Source organism: Megalobrama amblycephala, linkage group LG1, assembly GCF_018812025.1.
Source record: "Megalobrama amblycephala isolate DHTTF-2021 linkage group LG1, ASM1881202v1, whole genome shotgun sequence".
Taxonomy (NCBI): domain Eukaryota; kingdom Metazoa; phylum Chordata; class Actinopteri; order Cypriniformes; family Xenocyprididae; genus Megalobrama; species Megalobrama amblycephala.
Window position 1 is genome coordinate 14,412,346 of NC_063044.1, and position 19,723 is coordinate 14,432,068.

General features: G+C 38.1%; 1 protein-coding gene across 5 annotated transcripts in view; it reads right to left on the minus strand.

The window, feature by feature from the left end:
* arhgap44a (Rho GTPase activating protein 44a) overlaps window positions 1-19,723 on the minus strand; it is an 84,015-nt gene that overhangs the window by 51,038 nt on the left and 13,254 nt on the right. The gene's annotated exons all lie outside the window — the stretch shown is intronic.

Here is a 19,723-nt window from a genome sequence, read left to right on the forward strand (position 1 = left end):
GCAAACGAACTCACTTTCAAACAAATGAATCTCCCGCTAGAGAATTGCACCATTCTCATTGGTCAAGCCAAGACGGAGGGGTGTAAACTTTCTGTAGAAGTTAAATACCTCTGAGCAGATCAGAGTTGACTTCTTCTGGTTCTACTCTTTGTTCCTGCTGATACTACGGACTGCATCACGTGAGACACCACCTGGCCCCTGAGCCGGGCTGGTAGGCCTTACTTCCTTTCAAGCCATGAACAACTGCCTCGACCACAAAAAGTCAAATTAACAGAGCATGTTTGTATGAATTTCTTCGTTCAACGCAGAAGATATTGATTACGACTTCGCACCATCGGACCGAACCATCAAGGATATGTCCTGAACCTACAGATCCGGACTCTCAACAGTTAAGGCATTTGCAAGTATCATTTGAACACTAAACAGCGATTTAATATTAAGATTGTAAACTTTTGTTAACAAAGGTGCTTTATAGTATTGAAACTGATGGTTCGTCCAGCTTGTTATTTGTGGCCCTTTCCATTGCTTCATTCCTCTGTTATGATACGGGTCAGATTCACTTCACTCTCTCATTTCCTATGTATGCGTGAATTGTATGTTTGTGTTTGTTAGTTTAGTTATGTGTTTGTGATTTAGTTAAATAAAACTTGTGCACACTCTTGCGAGCTGATTCTGATCTGCTTATAAAACCAATGTCCCTGATAATGATTACGATCTACCAGCTAAGAAAGCGATATTTTTCTGTGGCCACGGAAAAATATCCTTTTTGAAAAGTTGATAGACGATCAATACAGAGTGTTCACTGGCCGAACAGATTAATTGATTGTAATATTAGTTCAGCTACATTAAGTTAATTTGATTAACTGATTCAAATATTTATAATTAATTATAATGAGTTATGATTAATTATTTCTATTTCTTTTGAGCTCATTTGCTACAGTGTTGCAAGAGGAAGAGGCTGAATAATTTTGCTAAACACACTCTATGGGAGCAACTCTACCATGGGAATGACTATAAATCCCTTCCATAATTAATTATACATATGTTGTTTAAGATACTTGTATGCATAAACACATGCTACACAGATTTTTGAATGGATTTTGAATGCATGTGAATACATTTGAGTTGTATTTTTAAGTTAAGAAAAATTTCTCTCTGTATACAATATAAAACATGTGATCCAAAATACCTGAACCACAATGTAACCCGTACCATTAGAATATATACTGCACTTTAAAAAGAAACTCTAAACCAACTTCTAAGACAAGATTACCACTGGTTCTGCTCTTATTACCATTCTGTCATTTGATGCCATGCCAAAAAGTATCTTGCCTTGAATACTGATAATATCATGAGAACAACAAATCAACATCCCCAATATACTGTAACTGGCTGAGAGTCAACATTTCCAAGCAATTCAAGCTGGGGAGATAAACTTTTCAGAAATGAGTGGATGGTCAACTCTGCCCCCAACCCCCTCTAGGTCACATACATTAATGAGCCATGCAAATCAATAAAAATAACTTTCACGATCCCCTATGAATGCGCCGTATTGAACTCTGGCCATTATAAATTCACAATGAATCACAGCACGTCTGAAGCCACAACGAGGATGCAGAGCAGGTTCTCTTTCTGCTGAGCCTCAGATAAGCAGCATGACCCATATGGCACTCACATACATACAAAAGAGCAGGTTGCCATGGCAGCAAATGCCGGCGAATGAAAATAGACACCAGCACATCTCCTTCCCATCCACGATGACAGTGACTTGTTAGAGTGTAAAGAGGGTCTTCATGTATTCAGAGGAGCATTTTATATCTAAGGTAGACACAGCAGTGTGTTTTTAAAGTGCCCTATTTATGGAACAGACTGGCTCATCTGACCAATCAGAGCAGAGTAGACCAATCACAACAGACTGAACCATCTGACCAATCAGAGCATAGTATCTATTGATATGAGGTCTGTAACATGATTAGCTATAAAAGGGATGTCTTAGAGAGGCAGAGTCTCTCAGAAGTAAAGATGGGCAGAGCAGTGAAAGAGTGCATAAAAAAGATTGTGGAATACTTTAAAAACATTGTTCCTCCACGTCAAATTGCAAAAGCTTTGCAAATCTCATCATCTACAGGTGCATCATCAAAAGATTCAGAGAAACTGGAGAAATCTCTTTCCCTTTATTGGATGCCCGTGGTCTTCAGGCCCTCAGATGACACTGCTTCACTCATCGGCATTATTGTGTCAATGACATTACTAAATGGGCCCAGGAATACTTCCAGAAACCACTTTCAGTAAACACTATCCGCCGTGCCATCTGCAGATGCCAACTAAAGCTCTATCATGCAAAAAAGAAGCCATATGTGAACATGGTCCAGAAGTGCCGTCGTGTCCTGTGGGCCAAGGCTAATTTAAAATGGACTGTTTCAAAGTGGAAAAGTGTTCTATGGTCAGATGAGTCCAAATTTGACATTCTTGTTGGAAATCACGGACGCCGTGTCCTCCAGGCTAAAGAGGAAGGAGACCTTCCAGCGTGTTATCAGCGTTCAGTTCAAAAGCAGCATCTCTGATGGTATGGGGGTGTATAAGTGCAGAGGGTATGGGCAGCTTGCATGTTTTGGAAGGCATTATGAATGCTGAAAGGTATGTAAAGGTTTTAGAGCAACACATGATCCCCTCCAGATGATGTCTATTTCAGGGAAGGCCTTGTGTATTTCAGCAGGACAATGCAAAACCTCATACTGCAGCTATTACAACAGCATGGCTTCGTCTTAGAAGAGTCCAGGTGCTGAATTGGCCTGCCTGCAGTCCAGAACTTTCACCTATAGAGAAAAATACGTCAAAGGCGACCACGAACTCTTCAGCAACTGGAAAACTATATCAGGCAAGAATGGGACCAAATTTCAACACCAAAACTCCAGAAACTCATAACCTCGATGCCCAGACATCTTCACACTGTTTTGAAAAGAAGAGGAGATGCTACACCATGGTAAACATGCCCCCATCCCAACTATTTTGAGACATGTATCAGGCATCAAATTTGAAATTAGCTAATTTTGTGCATAAAATTTTAAAATTTCTCAGTTTAAACATTTGTTATTTTATCTGTGTTCTATTGTGAATAAAATATTGACTCATGTGATTTGAAAGTCTTTTAGTTTTCATTTTATTCAAATTTAAAAAACGTTTAAGCTAACGTTTAACGTTTAAACGTTAGCTTTTCTGGAATTCGGGTTGTATGCTGCTTTCTATTCGGATTTCATCAAAAATATCTTAATTTGTGTTCCGAAGATGAATGAAGGTCTTACGGGTGTGGAACAACATGAGGGTAAGTACTTAATGACAGAAATTTCATTTTTGGGTGAACTAACCCTTTTAAAAGTGATTGTGTACTCACCAGATTGTCAACACTTTACAGGCATTTTTATGTCCATAAATGAGGGTTAATAAACTCATGCACAACTTCTCAAAATCTGAAGCCATGAAATATTCCCTTTTTACACATTTTAGCAGAGAATTAATAAATAAAATACAATATCCTCTTAAACAACATTTGTCAATTTTGAGGGGTTTTTGCCCTTACTAACGCCAGAATGCTGGTTTTCCTTCTGTTGGTGACTCATCACTCAGTCTGTCTGTTTGCTTTGAAGACGACATGAAACAAACCCTATTGACTTTCCATAGTCTTATTGTGCATGATTCATCAGTGCACACTATTATGAAGAAAAAACTGTTTTCATAATCTTTCATCAAAATTGAAGTAATTTTGTCTCTTCTACTGATGTAATTCAGTCTGTGTGAGAAAATAATATTATAAAATATACAGTTCTGACTTTGATTAGATGAGTCACAGTCATAGCTATTTTAAAATAGCCAATATACACACACCTGTGAGCAATGAGCCAAGATGCTACACAACATGCCAATCATAAACAGCCTGCAGTTATTTTAATTATTATAATTCCCACATTTATCTATTTATAACAAACATTTATCTATTTATAACAAATTTTATTGTCATAAAATAACTGTGATGCACGGACTCTAAAACAAAATTAGCCTTATCAAACTCTCCCTCCTGCTTTTGAGCAGTAGTATCCTCCTGTTTCAGGTCGATTGTATTATAAATACCAGAAACGGAGGCTGCCTACAACAGATGCTTCAAGCTGAACTGCTCTCCTACTCTGCAAATTTCCCAAGGCAAAGACAAAAACAAACAAGCGGCCTGGCAGAGGAGAACAGATGATGCATGTGAATGACCTAGTGCTCAGTGAGAGCAGGCCTGCTGGGGCCGGGCCAGAGCTGAGGCACTGACCGGGGACTTCACTGCTGAGAGAGTCCCGCACACATCTACTCGGCCTGTCATGAGGCTCACAAAAGCTCTCCTCCACTCACTCTTCAAAATGACTCGCGGGCAGCAGGAGAACTCTCAGAGGCGGCAATTAGTTTGCAAACATCTTGCGGAGTTGTTTCTTTTTATTACTGTGATTGCAATGAACTGCATTGATATTTCCTATTTTTCAGAGTTAAACTTTTCTCTGTGCTGTTAGTGTTATAGTGGGGTGGACATATAGTAGTTATCATCCTAAAGAGCGATAAGGGATTATATTTTAGAAACAGTTTATATTTCTGTGACGTCATGGTTGGAACAACAACATATACAAAGTATGACAATGATAATCTCAGGTACAGATTATGTACTTTATTTAAAGGGATAGTTCACCTAAAAATGAAATTTATCCCATGATTCACTCACCCTCAAGCCATCCTAGGTGTATGACTATCTTCGTCTGAAAGGATGGATGGCTTGAGGTTGAGTAAATCATGGGATAATTTTCATTTTTGGTTTAACTATCCTGTGGCGAGCAGGGCGGGCGAGAGCCGTGAGGGAATGGCTTGAGGCCGGTGACGCGAGAGATAATGAGCTCCACCTGCGAGGCACACCGGCCTTGAGTCTCTCACGGAGGAGCTCTGGAAGCATAAAAGGAGGAGTGATGACAGTGAAGGACGAGAGAGGACCAGGCCTGGATATTATTTTATGCTTCCGGAGCTCCTCCGTGAGAGACTCAAGGCCGGTGTGCCTCGCAGGTGGAGCTCATTATCTCTCGCATCAACGGCCTCACGCCATTCCCTCACGGCTCTCGCCCACTCTGCTCGCCACATAACCCTTTAATGTTAAAACAATTTAATGTAAGTTTGAATGTCATTTTGCATGAAATTTATAGCCATACTGAGAGAGACATTGGATAATTCACCTTAGATCATGAAAATAAATCAGGAAACAGGAACATTAAAACTGTGAGCTCATTGTCAACAAACAAGTGTCTTCTATGACAAAGACTGTTTGTATTTTTAATAATGTTAAAAAGGTGTAATATTTATGAATTTGACTATGCACTTATCCATTTCGTTGCGAGTGCATTGAGTTAGCAGAGGCTTGCATCAGTGCATGACCTCCTTCTAATTCCTGGAAAACGGAGTGAATGAAATTGCTGCCATTCAGGTCTATATGAGCACTGTCCTTTCCCAGCCAAAGATTTCCAAACTCAGTCTGTGCACACGGCACTTCCTGTGTGCACGGGGTGGTGCCTGACACTGAAGGGACCGCAGGAACAATGTGTGTACGGACAGCCCAGATCACAGACCTCAGAACAGTCAAGACAGCAGCCACACAGACTCACACTCTCTCCTTCCCACTTCCTGTCCCGTCTGCAAAACCTCTTCCTGCTATTGTGACTCGAGCGGAGCCACGCCGCTACCAGGGCGATCCGCATAATAGCCATTCAACTGCTTTTATTTAAAGACAGAATGAGACTTTATCACTGCAGAGAAGAATAGTGCTGCTATCGGGGCTCTTATCTGATGCCAACAGCCCTGTGGTGGAGGGATTGTTTTTGCCATCTGTTCCTTGGCTCCACTTTTCCTCCATCTTATTTCCAGCACTTTGTCAGGCTTACAACAGTTGGCACTTTCCAAGAATAGGGTACAAAATAAGGTCTTAAAGGGTTAGTTCACCCAAAAATGAAAATTCTGTCATTTATTACTTACTCTCACGCCGTTCCACACCCGTAAGACCTTCGTTAATCTTCGGAACACAAATTAAGATATTTTTGTTGAAATCCGATGGCTTAGTGAGGCCTCCATAGGGAGCAATGACATTTCCTCTCTCAAGATCCATGAAGGTACTAAAAACATGTTTAAATCAGTTCATGTGAGTACAGTGGTTCAATATTAATATTATAAAGCGACGAGAATATTTTTGGTGCGGAAAAAAAACCTAAATAACGACTTATTTAGTGATGGCCGATTTCAAAACACTGCTTCAGGAAGCTTCAGAGAATAATGAATCAGTGTATCGAATCTTCTGTTCGGAGCGCTAAAGTCACGTGATTTCAGCCGTTGGCAGAATCCGAATCATGATTCGATACACTGATTCATTTATGTGCCGATGCTTCCTGAAGCAGTGTTTTGAAATCGGCCATCACTAAATAAGTCGTTATTTAGTTTTTAAATATTCTCGTCGCTTCATAATATTAATTTGAACCACTGTACTCACATGAACTGATTTAAATATGTTTTTAGTACATTAATGGATCTTGAGAGAGGAAATGTCATTGCTCCCTATGAAGGCCTCACGGAGCCATCGGATTTCAACTAAAATATCTTAATTTGTGTTCTGAAGATTAACGAAGGTCTTACAGGTGTGGAACGGCATGAGGGTGAGTAATAAATTACAGAAATTTCATTTTTGGGTGAACTAACCCTTTAAACTTAAAAAATTCAGTCCCCCCATTTTTATTCTATTTGTCAATTAATGGAGGTCCTCAAACTTAGTAATATACTGTATGAGCTGTTTTCTTTCCTATTAATTTTATATGAGGGGTATTAGATTTCTTTGCCTACAATGTGCTTATTGTGTTCATGTTGTATTGCGAACACTTGTGCTGCTATTGAGGTGAGATAACGGGTAAGGTTAGGCACATGTTTGGTGGTATGGGTAGGTTTAAGGGTGGTTTAAGGTATAAGGGAAGGGTCAACAGTATAATTAAATATAGTTGTAATTTCAGAAATTAATTACACATGTACATGCAGTTATTTTTAAATATACAATGTATGTACATAATAAATGCATTGCATGAAATGTTTCATTTAAAAGGTAGTATAATAGGTAAAGACGCTCAATATAAAGTGGGTCCAAATATTGGGCATAACTTCACTGGCATTGAAGTTACCATGAAGGACCTTTAACATCCACGGAATCTTTCCATTACACAAAAAAAGTTCTTTATAGTGGAAAAAAAGTTCTTTAGATTTTTAAAATATTATTCACACTAAGACAAAAATTGTTCTTTTAAGAACTTTTCACTGAAACGTACTTTGGGGAACCCAAAAAATGGTTCTTCTATGGCATCACTACTATGGTAGCCGAAACAGCTCAACGTGCTGCAACTGAAGAAAACACATGCAAATAGAAAAAAACACCAATAAATTAAGAAAACGTGACAACACGTTTTGCAAATACTTAAAACACAACCAAATACATAAACAGTTTAAATGTTACAAAGGGTGATGAACAAGTGACGAACCTGGATGGGACATGCTTTTTGAAGGAGAAAGGAGAGTTTTTTGAACATATGTGCGTTGTGAGTATTTGCAGCACATGTGTTGTCAAACTGATGTTTGTCTATTTGCTTGTATTTTCTTAATTTGCAGGACATTGAGTTCTCTCTGCCATCGTATAAAACCCCCTTTGATCCCTTTATTTTTAGGAGTTGCAGATCTAACAACAACAACAGCAAAAACATGTTTAAAATGCTGGATTGATCAATGCTTCAAAATAAGTAATTGGGCCAAAGTGTTTTGTATTTGTAAGTGGCAGTTTTTCTGAAGCATTACAAATTTTTTTTTAAAAGCAGTAAAAGGACAGAACACTAATAAAGTACTTAGGCAAGAGAGAAAGGTTGCATTTGAGTGTTTGTGATTGAATATTTCATATAAGTAGTCTCTACAAGTCTCATATAGTGGGATATGAGGACAGTTATCTAGGGCATCACACAAAGAAGTGGACAATCTCTTTCTTAAGGATGTTCTACATGCAGCCAGAGAAAAGAAGAAAGTAATATGTGAGCAAAAAGAGAATTCATTTTATTTGCTTGGAAGAGGACCAAAATAGCAAATATTGAAATTAACAGGTGTGTACACAACGCAAAAAATTCTGTTTACTGGCATACTGCACTATTTTTTTCTTCATCCTGATATGTCCTTTGCAGATCTACACACAACATGATGCAGAAAGCAGAGCAGCTGTATGTCTGTCATCCTGCATGTGTGCAAACAGCCCTTGCCAATGAAGCAGAGAAAAGGTTCCTACAGAACACTCCTTTCCTTTGACGGAAAGAAAATTGTTCTCCATTGATGGCCATTTAAAATTAGAAATACAATTTCAAATCTAGTTTTTAGTTATTGAAGTGTCTTATTTTAGTGTATTGTGCTGAAGCAGGGTGACACCTGTGAGACACACTGGTCTCGAGTCCCATGGAGGAACTCCGGAAGGACAAAAGGAGGAGTGACTACAGTGGAAAGAGAGAGAGAACCAGACCTGGGACAGTTTAAGTTGTCGTTGTATTGTGTTATATGTAGTATTATGTTATATGCGGCAATGTTAATTGTGGTGATTAACCATTATGTTAAATGTTTGGCGGACCCCGGCTCCTTCTTCCCTGAGCTTACACATATATATATATATATATATATATATATATATATATATATATATATATATATATATATAATAATGTATATATATGAGGAGCTCTTTTCCAAAACGCTATAAATCCATTTGAATAGTTTTCATGAAAATGACATTTTTTTACCTAGACCTATACATTTTGTTAATATTCAATTTATCCTGTTAAAATGGTCTATTGGCGAGGCGAAGCGAGGCGAGACACCTTTATATTCAAACGACCCTATCTCGGGAACCGAGCCGAGTTGGGGCTCCGGACTCCGGCCCCCAGGTGTAGGTCTCACTGGCTCATCCAGGCCATCAAAAGTGTTAATAGAGTTTAAAGCACTCATTTTGAAGACTGAGCACAAATAAACTCCCTCGCTTCAAAGAACCGCAATGTTAGATTGCATCGAACGCTCGCCGAATTCTGATTGGGCGAGAAGACATATCGCATTTCGGCTAAAAACAGGTTCAGCGCTTATAGCGGTTTGAAAAGAAACTGCATCTTGCAGTACATTTTAAACAAGGAAATATAGCGATTTGGCATGAAACATTGATGGAGCATTGAATAGGTTCAGTACACAGCAAAATGGCATGACAAACTCATTTTTTTTTTTATTTGGCGTTTTTCGCATTTTGGAAAAGAGCTCTTCATATATATATGGTAGTGTTCATATATATACTAGGGATGGGAAGATTAACCGGTATGTATCGATACGCAGTCATGCGAGTGCATCGGTAGAGCAGCAGAGGATGAATTAAATTTTGGAAGCAAATCGAGATGCATCGGTTTTTGCGAGATACAGCTTATCCTTTTAATACAGAATGTATTTCTTTATTTATTAACAAGTGTTGTCAACCTGTTTTTTGCGCATAATTTAATCGACTACATAAAGTAGGCCTAAGCAACGGACTTGCGGATGTGTGTAGACTACAACTCAATGTATCAGCTGCGCGGATGAAGCCAGTGATGCGCCCAAAGGTAGTTGTCAGGAAGCGCGAGGAGTAAGCAAAACAAACATGTCGGACGCCGAGATAATTTATCCTCCACTGAATTTTAAATCTAAAGTTTGGGAACACTATGGATTTTACAAGAAAGACGGACGACTTGACAAGACAGATGCAATTTGTAAAATGTGCCGCGCATCTGTAAAATACACGGGCAGTACGACTAATCTGATATCTCACTTGAAAAGCCAGTTTGTAAAAAAGTATTGGTTTTACTTGGTTAATAAATAATCAAACTAATTCAATGGCACCGCATCCTCTTTCACATCACCACATAAACTTGATCTAATTAGCTAGTGCTGAATTATCGCATCGTATCGTGATATGGGTGTGAATTGTATCGTATTGCATCGCAAAATGCCACACATGTATCATTAATATATCGGATCGGATACTTTGTATCGAGATGCGTATCGGATCGGCATTATACCTTAGATGCCCAACCCTAATATATACTTCATATATATATGGTAGTGTTCATATATATACTGGTAGTGTTTGCTGTTAGCAGTCTGCAGCGCTCTTTCAGAAACCCTCCACCTTCCCCAGCTCCACCTGTATAGATCTGCTACAGGGCTTATTTCATGTTTGTTATATGTGCAGCAGCAGCATGTCTTACTTGCTCACAGCAGCATGTCTGTGAATGTATTGGCAGTAGCAAGTCCTGTACTTGCTCTGAAGCAGCAGAACTGCCTTAATTCTTCATGGCATAGATTCAACAAGGTGCTAGAAACATTCCTCAGAGATTTTGGTCCTAATTGACATGCTAGCATCACACAGTTGCTGCAGATTTGTCGGCTGCACATCAATGATGCGAATCTCCCATTCCCAAAGGTGCTCTAGTGGATTGAGATCTGGTGACTGTGGAGGCCTTTTGAGTTTAGTGAACTCACTGTCATGTTCAAGAAAACAGTTTGAGATTATTTGAGCTGGAGTGTTATCCTGATGGAAGTAGCCATTAGAAGATAGACATTGTCAGCAACAATACTCAGGTAGGCTGTGGTCTTTAAATGATGCTTAATTGATACTAAAGTCCCAAAGTGTGCCAAGAAAATATCCCCCACACCATTACACTACCATCACCAGCCTGAACGATACAACGCAGGATGGATCCATGCTTTCATGTTGTTTATGCCAAATTCTGACCCTACCATCTGAATGTCACAGCAGAAATCCAGACTCATCAGCCAGGCAATGTTCTTCCAGTCTGTTTTGGTGGGACATTGTGAATTGTAGCCTTAGTTTCCTGTTCTTAGCTGACAGGAGTGGCACCCGGTGTGGTTTTGTGCTGCTGTAGCCCAATAGAAATCTTTTGTAACTTTATAAATGTCTTTACTGTCACTTTTGATCAAATTATCTTACTAATCCCAAACTTTTGAACAATAATGTATACCGTATATACAGTACATATTGTTCTCTACATAGCATGCCACTATTTAACCAGAAATGAGCATTAAGAAAATAAATAGGTCAATTATATATAAGTCATTATAGGTAATTCATACAGACTTTTGATTTTGAATTTCATATTCGTTCATATGACAGTTTCTCACTTTCACACACATTTGGAAACCAATGCTGTTTAGGCACCCTAAGGCTATATCTGGAGGACTCCAGCAGGCAGGCAGAAACATCCATCCAAGTGAAGCCTTCATACTCATTGGGTGACTACACACTTGTCTACCGACTCTGCTTCAGAGAGCCATTTGAACAAGACAGGTAGTCGTCCCCCTGCTGCCATGCCTCGGACAGAAGGTGAGCCTCAGACAGCGAGCGAGATGACAGGAGCATATGTTTAAGAGGACACTTCAGTGTCTCCCACAGCCCCTGTACCACTCAGGCCAGAGGGGATTGTTCTCAGAAGTAAGATCAAAGCCAGGGGTCTGTATCAGCATGGATCTTTAAAGAGACAGACAAGGGGTTGAGCTCCTCTACACTGTTTGTTTTCAGAGGGAGGAGTTTCCTCCTGGGATATCTGACATGCATTTGAACTGCCTATCACGTCAAGTGCCGAAAGCCAATTGCACAGTTGCATTCTGGGCAGACGGGATATAAACTCAAACACTGTGGTCTTATTGACCCCAAACATAGACAGGATGTGGAAGGAAAGACGTAGTTTGTTTGTGTGAGTATTTGCAACTTGTAAATACTGTATGAAGTGGTCTACATATCAACTTTATTAGAAGTAGATAAATAGAGGGGTCTGTGTATTCATGTGGGTAGAATCCCAAGGAGAAGTCACGCAAAAGCAGTTTGACACTGACATCTGTCACCATCTTTCTGTGCTTAGCCTACAGTGTAGATCATGAGCTGACAGAATTAAGATGCCTGAATCTGAAGCCTTAAAGGGTTAGTTCACCCAAAAATGAAAATTCTGTCATTAATTACTCGTCATTCCACACCCGTAAGACCTTTGCTCATCTTCGGAACACAAAATTAAGATATTTTTGATAAAATCCGATCAGTGAGGCCTGCATAGACAGCAAGATAATTAACACTTTCAATGCCCAGAAAGCTACTAAAGACATATTTAAAACAGTTCATGTGACTACAGTGATTCAACCTTAATGAAATGAAGCAATGAGAATACTTTTTGTGCACCAAAAAAACAAAATAATGACTTGTCAACAATATCTAGTGATGGGCGATTTCAAAACACTGCTTCATGAAGCTTTATTATCTTTTGTTTCGACTCAGTGGTTCAGAGCGTGTATCAAACTGCCAAAGTCACGTGAACCATTGAAATTTCAAAACGTTTCAAAACTGTCTATATTCTAAACACTTCAAATCACATGACTTTGGCAGTTTGATACACGCTCCGAACCACTGATTCGAAACAAAAGATTTGTAAAGCTCCGAAGCTTCATGAAGCAGTGTTTTGAAATCGCCCATCACTAGATATTGTTGAATAAAGTCGTTATTTTGTTTTTTTTTGGCACACAAAAAGTATTCTTGTCACTTCATAACATTAAGGTTGAACCACTGTAGTCACATGAACTGTATTTAGTACCTTTCTGGGCATCTGAAAGTGGCAATTATCTTTCTGTGTTCTGAAGATGGACGAAGGTCTTACGGGTGTGGAACGACATGAGGGTGAGTAATTAATGACAAAATTTTCATTTTTAGGAGAACTTACCCTTTTAGGGACAGTTAATTTACTCTCCTATATCATAAAACTGGTATGATTGGTTATTTTTTTCTTTTGAATACGAAAAAGAAATGAAATTTTGCACAAAATGAATTTAATGTACGTTTTGCCTGCTCTTTTATGAGTACTGTGGATTCTGACATACTTCTTTTCGTCACATACCATTTTTTGTCAACTATAGTAGTAGGGAAGTATGTGATTTCGGATGCAGTCTTTCTGTAGGTTACATCAGTTCACCTGATGCAGGGAGTTTTCTCTCAGAAGGAAAAGGAGGCAGTGAGTCCTCAAAATGAGAAAGTATGGAAAATGAGAAAAAAAAAATCTAATAAAATACTGCTGTTAATGATGTCATGTGCAGGTGGTGAAATAAAAACTTATACTAATTAATCGGGTCAAGATCACATTTAATGCAGATTATTATGGTTCATTTACACAAAAGAAAGATGTACATTTTTTATATCATGTTATGCAGTATGTAATAGAAAACATTTTGCTCCCGTGTGGTTTAATTCAGTCAGCAGCTTTCTCTTTACAATGTAATTTCTCTGACATACTGCTGTTAATGAATATGGCACTTGAGGACTACTTCACTACTTTTTTTTATTTTGTTTAAATAACTCACTCATTCAGACATCATTACTTTTGGTCATATCACAACCCCTCAGCTAAAAGATACACCTCAGTGTCTGTGACCATAATAACACCATTGATATTTACAGAGAATCCATTGACTAACACTGTTGACTATTAGAAATAACTGTCAACAAACTTCCTGCATTGTTATTGTTGAACCAATTTGAACATGTTTTAAAAAAAGAGACTTCAATGTGATTTGATTGCAAAAAAATCAAATGAAAAGGCATATTATTCATATACAGTATGTGATATGGTCCTTCACAGCCTGCATTATAATTCTAATTTGTTAGTGTTAGTCCTAAGTAAAGAAAAAGCATTCACAGGATTCAAAGCAATCCCTTCAAAAGACAGAGATGAAAAATATGAATCACTGCATGCAAATGAAATAGAACAATTTGTTCACTTCATAAAATATTTGTTAAAAAACACTGACTGTGACCAGAACACTGCTAGTATGCTGAAATATTGGAACACAACATCACTATTCAGTAGGGCTGGGACAATACTTTCATTACGAATCGAGAAATACTCCGTATGTATTCTCTCTCGAATCGATTCTGACCTTAGTTTTTAAAAGCAGTTTGCACTGCATGCTTACACACACCACTTCAACCTTCTATAAAATAATCATTCATAAATTTCGAAAAGGTTGAAGCGAATTACAAGGGTGTTTGCAATGGGCTGTTTACATTAATGTTGCATCATAAAAGCATTCTGAGGTGCAAATACATTCTCAGACTCAGCCGAACGCACGAGCGCTCTTCTTCATGAGCATTTGAGCATGCGGTTAAAAAATAGACTGCGTCATCTGCTGTTAAAAACTAAGCTCAGAATCAATTTGTGATGCATTTGGAAAATATCAGAAACGATCGCAATGCATCGATATATTGTCCCAGCCCTACTATTCAGCAACCCTCCTTTTCATAAATCAAAAGAGCAGATACAACTGAAGACTTCAGAGGATTTTCAAGACTGCATCAGCCACACTTTTCATATCATATTCTACTCTCCCATAGTATTAGCCAAGGTTTCTTGCACCAATAATGCCATAATTTAGGTCTAAATTACCATTTCCAACCTTTTTCTGACCCTTTGAAATAAACCACCTTTTTGCTCATGTACCTATAATACTTCTATGCAAATTACCTCTATTATGATTGGTTAACCAACATACTGTAGTTCACGCTGTTGTTTATCAAGCCACACCAAGTTGCAGAATACTGAATAGGCACTGATATGTGAACGTGGGCGATCATACTGTATGTTCACACGCTCATGGTTGTCAAGGCAATACTATCCCGGTTTTTGTGGCTTACTTTCCATAAAAGATCTCTGAAGACTGGGCTTTGCTTTTTGAATGTCAGAGTACGTCTACACAGTATATCAAACATTATACTTCAAAGAAGCAAAGAAAATCCCATTTTCCATGATATGTCCCCTTTAACAAGCGCCTCAAAGCTCCTGCTTTTAACCCCAGAGGCAATTTTCGGATTTTAGCCTTAAGACGTTTCAGCCCCATAACTGAATATGAGATGATGTGGCTCAGAGGAATAATTCTTGTGAGAGGTCACACTTGCGATTTGTCCATATTCGTCCAGGCTGACATTTTACCTTCCAGCACAGCCATGAAAAATGGTGCAGAGGAAACTGGCAGCTCAAACTCTTCCTCCTCCTCCTCTTCACGCCGCACCTAAGATGAGTATCTGATCTAGAGAGAGTAATACACTCCTATCCCACTGTGCCGCCCACTCTCCCTCTCACACAAGAGATGCTACATTTTAATAACTGGGAAACGGAGAGAAAGAGAGCGTGAGCAGGAGGAGGCCTGGAGCGTTGGCGGTGAACTGCATTTTCTTCATGCGAGACCTGCTTTTAGAGTATCTCTCTACTGAGTATATTTATGAAAATTTCTGCATCAAAATGCATCGAGACACATAAACGCTACCCTGAGATGATAAGAACGAAAGACGGGGAATGACACAAGGCGAGTAAAACAGAGAAACCCACTTACTGGGGACGTGCGGTGAACTAGGTCACCACTCTGTTAAATATGCAAGAATAACTGCAAGGAACACACACACACACATTCAGAAACATCATTCATTCAAGGAGTGTAAAATCTGATTTATAAAAATAGCACCGAACCTTCCTTTCCCTGCAGCCCATTACATATGCCCAGATGTCTGACCTGAAGGTACAACATCAAATGCAAAACCCATCAAATGAAGTGAAAATGTTACTGCTTAGATGTTACTCTTTCACAGCTCAGGAGATTTAATGGAGTTCTCTGTTATGTTTTAAAGGGGTCCTATTATGCTTTTGACATTTTCAACTTTCTTTAGTGTGTAATGTTGCTGTTTGAGCATGAAAAATGTCTGCAAAGTTTACTAAAAAGGTAGTTATTCTCTGTCACTAAGCACTGTTTCTAAACGCCCTGAAACGCCTCGACTGTAGTCTTGAGTTTTCTTCCGGGAACGAACACGTCACAATATCCCTTACTTAAATAATTAAACAAATAGGAATACACAAATAAAAGGGCTGAGGAAAGAGTTGCGTTAGTAGTGTGTTGAAACTCGCGGTTACGGTAAGGGCCGTGACATTTCCGAAACAATCTCAAAACTGTTGAGCACGTAGGTCGAGCCGACCAATCAGAGCACATTCGGCTTTTTCAGAAGGAGGGGCTTCATAGAGACCGGAACTAAACAGAGCGTTACTGACAGACTGGGAAGAAAGGTGCTGCAACAATGTCAAATATGTGGAAAATAATGTGTTTTTTGAACATTAAATCATGAAAACCTATTCTAGTAGAGCCCAAAATCAAAACTTCGAAAAAGGGTATAATAGGTCCTCTTTAAGAGTCAACTAAATGTTTCTCCTACAACACTTTAGGAGAAATAAAAATAGACACAAATGAATAAATATTATAGAGATACAGAGCTATATGTACAATTTGGGTAGCATAACTCAAATAATTTAAATTTAAATAAACAATATTTATATCGCATATTGGAAATTTTTAGCACCATTTGAGAAGTAATGAGGTCTAGAACACACAAGAGAACTTAATTTACTCCATTTAATCTCATTGGTGTAGCCAAAAAACAATATTTATCAATATAAATCACAATGAAATGAAAATAGCGTCATATTTTTTTGTCCTGTTTGTGACATACATCCAAGTGAAATGGATTAATGGAAAGAAAAAAAGTGGGACAGAGACTTGGTTCAGTCCACCAGTTGTTGAGTGGATGGAGGCAGATCTGAATGAGAGCTTTAAATGGACTAAATGATTGGAGAAGTCCAGCGTACGTCACTAGAGAGAAGAAACGTTTTAATGGAAGATCGAGTTATGGCATTTTTATTAAATATTATCAGGTCATTTTTTATGAAACCTGCAGGGATAAATTGTTCAAAACTCACTAAGATCACTAACATGCATTTAGAAAATAAATAGGGCGGATTTTTATTAAAATGGATGCAACAATTGAGATGTTAATTGATCTCCTGAGTGTCTTCTCTTTCCTATGGGTAATCACACAACTCTAAAGGTTGATTATAAAGCTATGCTGCACATTACACAAATTACCTCCCCTAACAAATATTATGCAGCCATTTAATTACAGCATATCTCTTTAGGGTGGATTTGGACCTCTGATTTTAGAAGTACAGGGCTCTGCTTTGTCTTTTCACCTTCCTGGAATAACAGGATGTAATTATCAATATCAAGTAGGCAGCATGCTGTAGATGAGCAGGCTTTAAAAAACGAGATGCATGGTTACTAGGCAACCAAATGTGAGATTCCTATATCATTAACAGCCAAAACAAATTTCTGGGAGAAAAAAAAAAAAAAAAAAATGGACAGTGACAGTGAGATTTAGCCTGAGGAACAAACAAAATGGAGCATTAAAACAAGCAGAGGAAATTTCAACCAGACCTGTAGCGTTTATCAATCTAGGAGGCAATGAAAATGTATTGCCAAATTATACTGTAGATATGATAGTAAATATTATAGAGACATACAGAGCTATAAAATGAATGTACGGTAGATAGTGTCACTCAGATCATTCAAATTTGGAAAAATCTGATTAGGAATCTTTGAGTTCATACTGAAATTGTACATTTGAGCATAATTTGACCAGTGATTTAGTCATTTTGTTATTTTTGTTAGTTTTAGTTTTTATTTCTATTTCTATTTAGCTTTTTTTCAGTTTTAGTTTTAGAAATTAAAGTAGTAATTATAGAAATTCATCTTATTTTCAGTTAGTTGCAAAGGCAACATTTCTACTTTTCATCCTTTTTTTAAAGTTTATAGTTGTATTCACGTCATGTCGTAATTACAAGATTACGACTTGTAAAAAACATTCACATCCTAGTAGAACTCGTAATTACAACTTGTAAACTGGGAATATTCTGAGAGCACCACATGGCCACTGCTGATTCATATTGTCATTGATAGTGTTCATATAGACAATTCAAAAGATCGTTGCATGTTGTTTTTACAGTAATTACTACATGGTGCGATCGCAGCATAAGTTTTTCATCTAATATTTATTTAATTTCAGCTTTGTTTCGATTAACAAAAACAATTTGTAATAGCTTTAGTCAGCAATTACAATACTGGCCCTAATATCTTGAGTTTTGATCAAGCATCAAACCCCACGAAAGTAGCTGAAAGGGTCAACCTATGATTCCTGCAATATTGTTTCTAATTACTATACATATAGTACTATGATAGTACTGGTTAAAGGCTTTAGGTGCAGACTGTACATGATAGCAGGCCAAATGCAGTTTTGTGACTCAATTTTAACTGCTACCACTTGGTTAAATGTTTGTAATTGTAAGATGATTCAATCTTTTTGTATCGCAAGCACTAATCAGTCAGCAGCTGTACGAATGAACCATTTTCAATTTCAGTAGCTGTATAATGTTCTGAAGCAGCTGACGGCCGCTCTAACTTTCTGCCACTCAGATATCTTTTATTAGAAACTCCTTTTGCAAATACCAGCAAAAAGTTCGCTTTTATCAAGCCTTTACATCTATGAGAAGGTAATACCGACTTTGTAGTATGTGAAGTTTCTTTCTTTCTTTTTTTTTTTTTTTTTTTTTGCTTCTCTTCTTGGTTCCTTCTATAACTGCTCATTGAGAAACATGGCCATGTTTTATGCATATAAGAACTTGAATAATTTAAAAAGGCATTTTAAAAACTATTCATGGTCACTTCAGGGAGCCAAGGTATTATCAAATTCTTGCGCGTTCAGATATACAAAGAAATTTTGCGAAGAACATGTCATGCGATTATTATTTCGTCCTCTAAAATTCTTGCAATCCAAACAAATACACAATATTTGCACATGCAACTTGAGGCATGCAAACTACACTAAGGTTTATGCATGAGGTTCAAGGTCTGGAACCTTCTGAACAATTTCATAATCAACGAAAAAGCCCCCAGTGTGAACTACATGATCCTGAAGCCATCAAGAACAGTTAGCTACCGGAGGGCGGCAATTTAGCAGTTATCCAAATCATATGCTCGGTAAGTGCTCCAAATGAGCGAATGATAAATGGGTGAGTCAGTCTAATAATGAGCGCTGCTTAATGCAGGTAAGGAAAGTCCTGCAGAGTCTTGAGCAGTAATGACATCTCCCTGATTCAACCAAACATCCAATCAAGCAAGAACTCCTGAGAAAGCCTTGGTAGGACTCAGGAACTGAGTGATCTCACCTCTGCTGTTTTTGAACAGCTCATCTTCTGAGAAACAATGAATCACAAGTTCAAATTAGATGCACGAAGTTGATTCTTGTGCACAGCCATGAAAACAAGAGAAGTGCTGCAGATATTCATGACAACAGAAGAGATTCAGGTCACTCAGATGCGGCATTTCATTTATATTGAATAACACAGAACCAAAGCGACATTGCATTCAAATCAGTTCATGCATTCTCAAGGAATCAAACCCATAACCTTGCTGTTGTTAGTGCCATGCTCTATTGTTCAAGCATCAGAAACGCATCTTTACATTTGAAGGTGGCACTGATCCATCTTGAACTGGCAAATCAGTCAGTTTTACATTCCAGATCAAATTTGGATCATCTACTTGGAGCTTGAGGAATGACATCTTATTGTTGTAGCTGCCAAATCCAAACAGAGAACCTTCAATCATGTGAATCACTACTGTAGGTATATTGCATGATTAATTGCAAAGCTTTGCC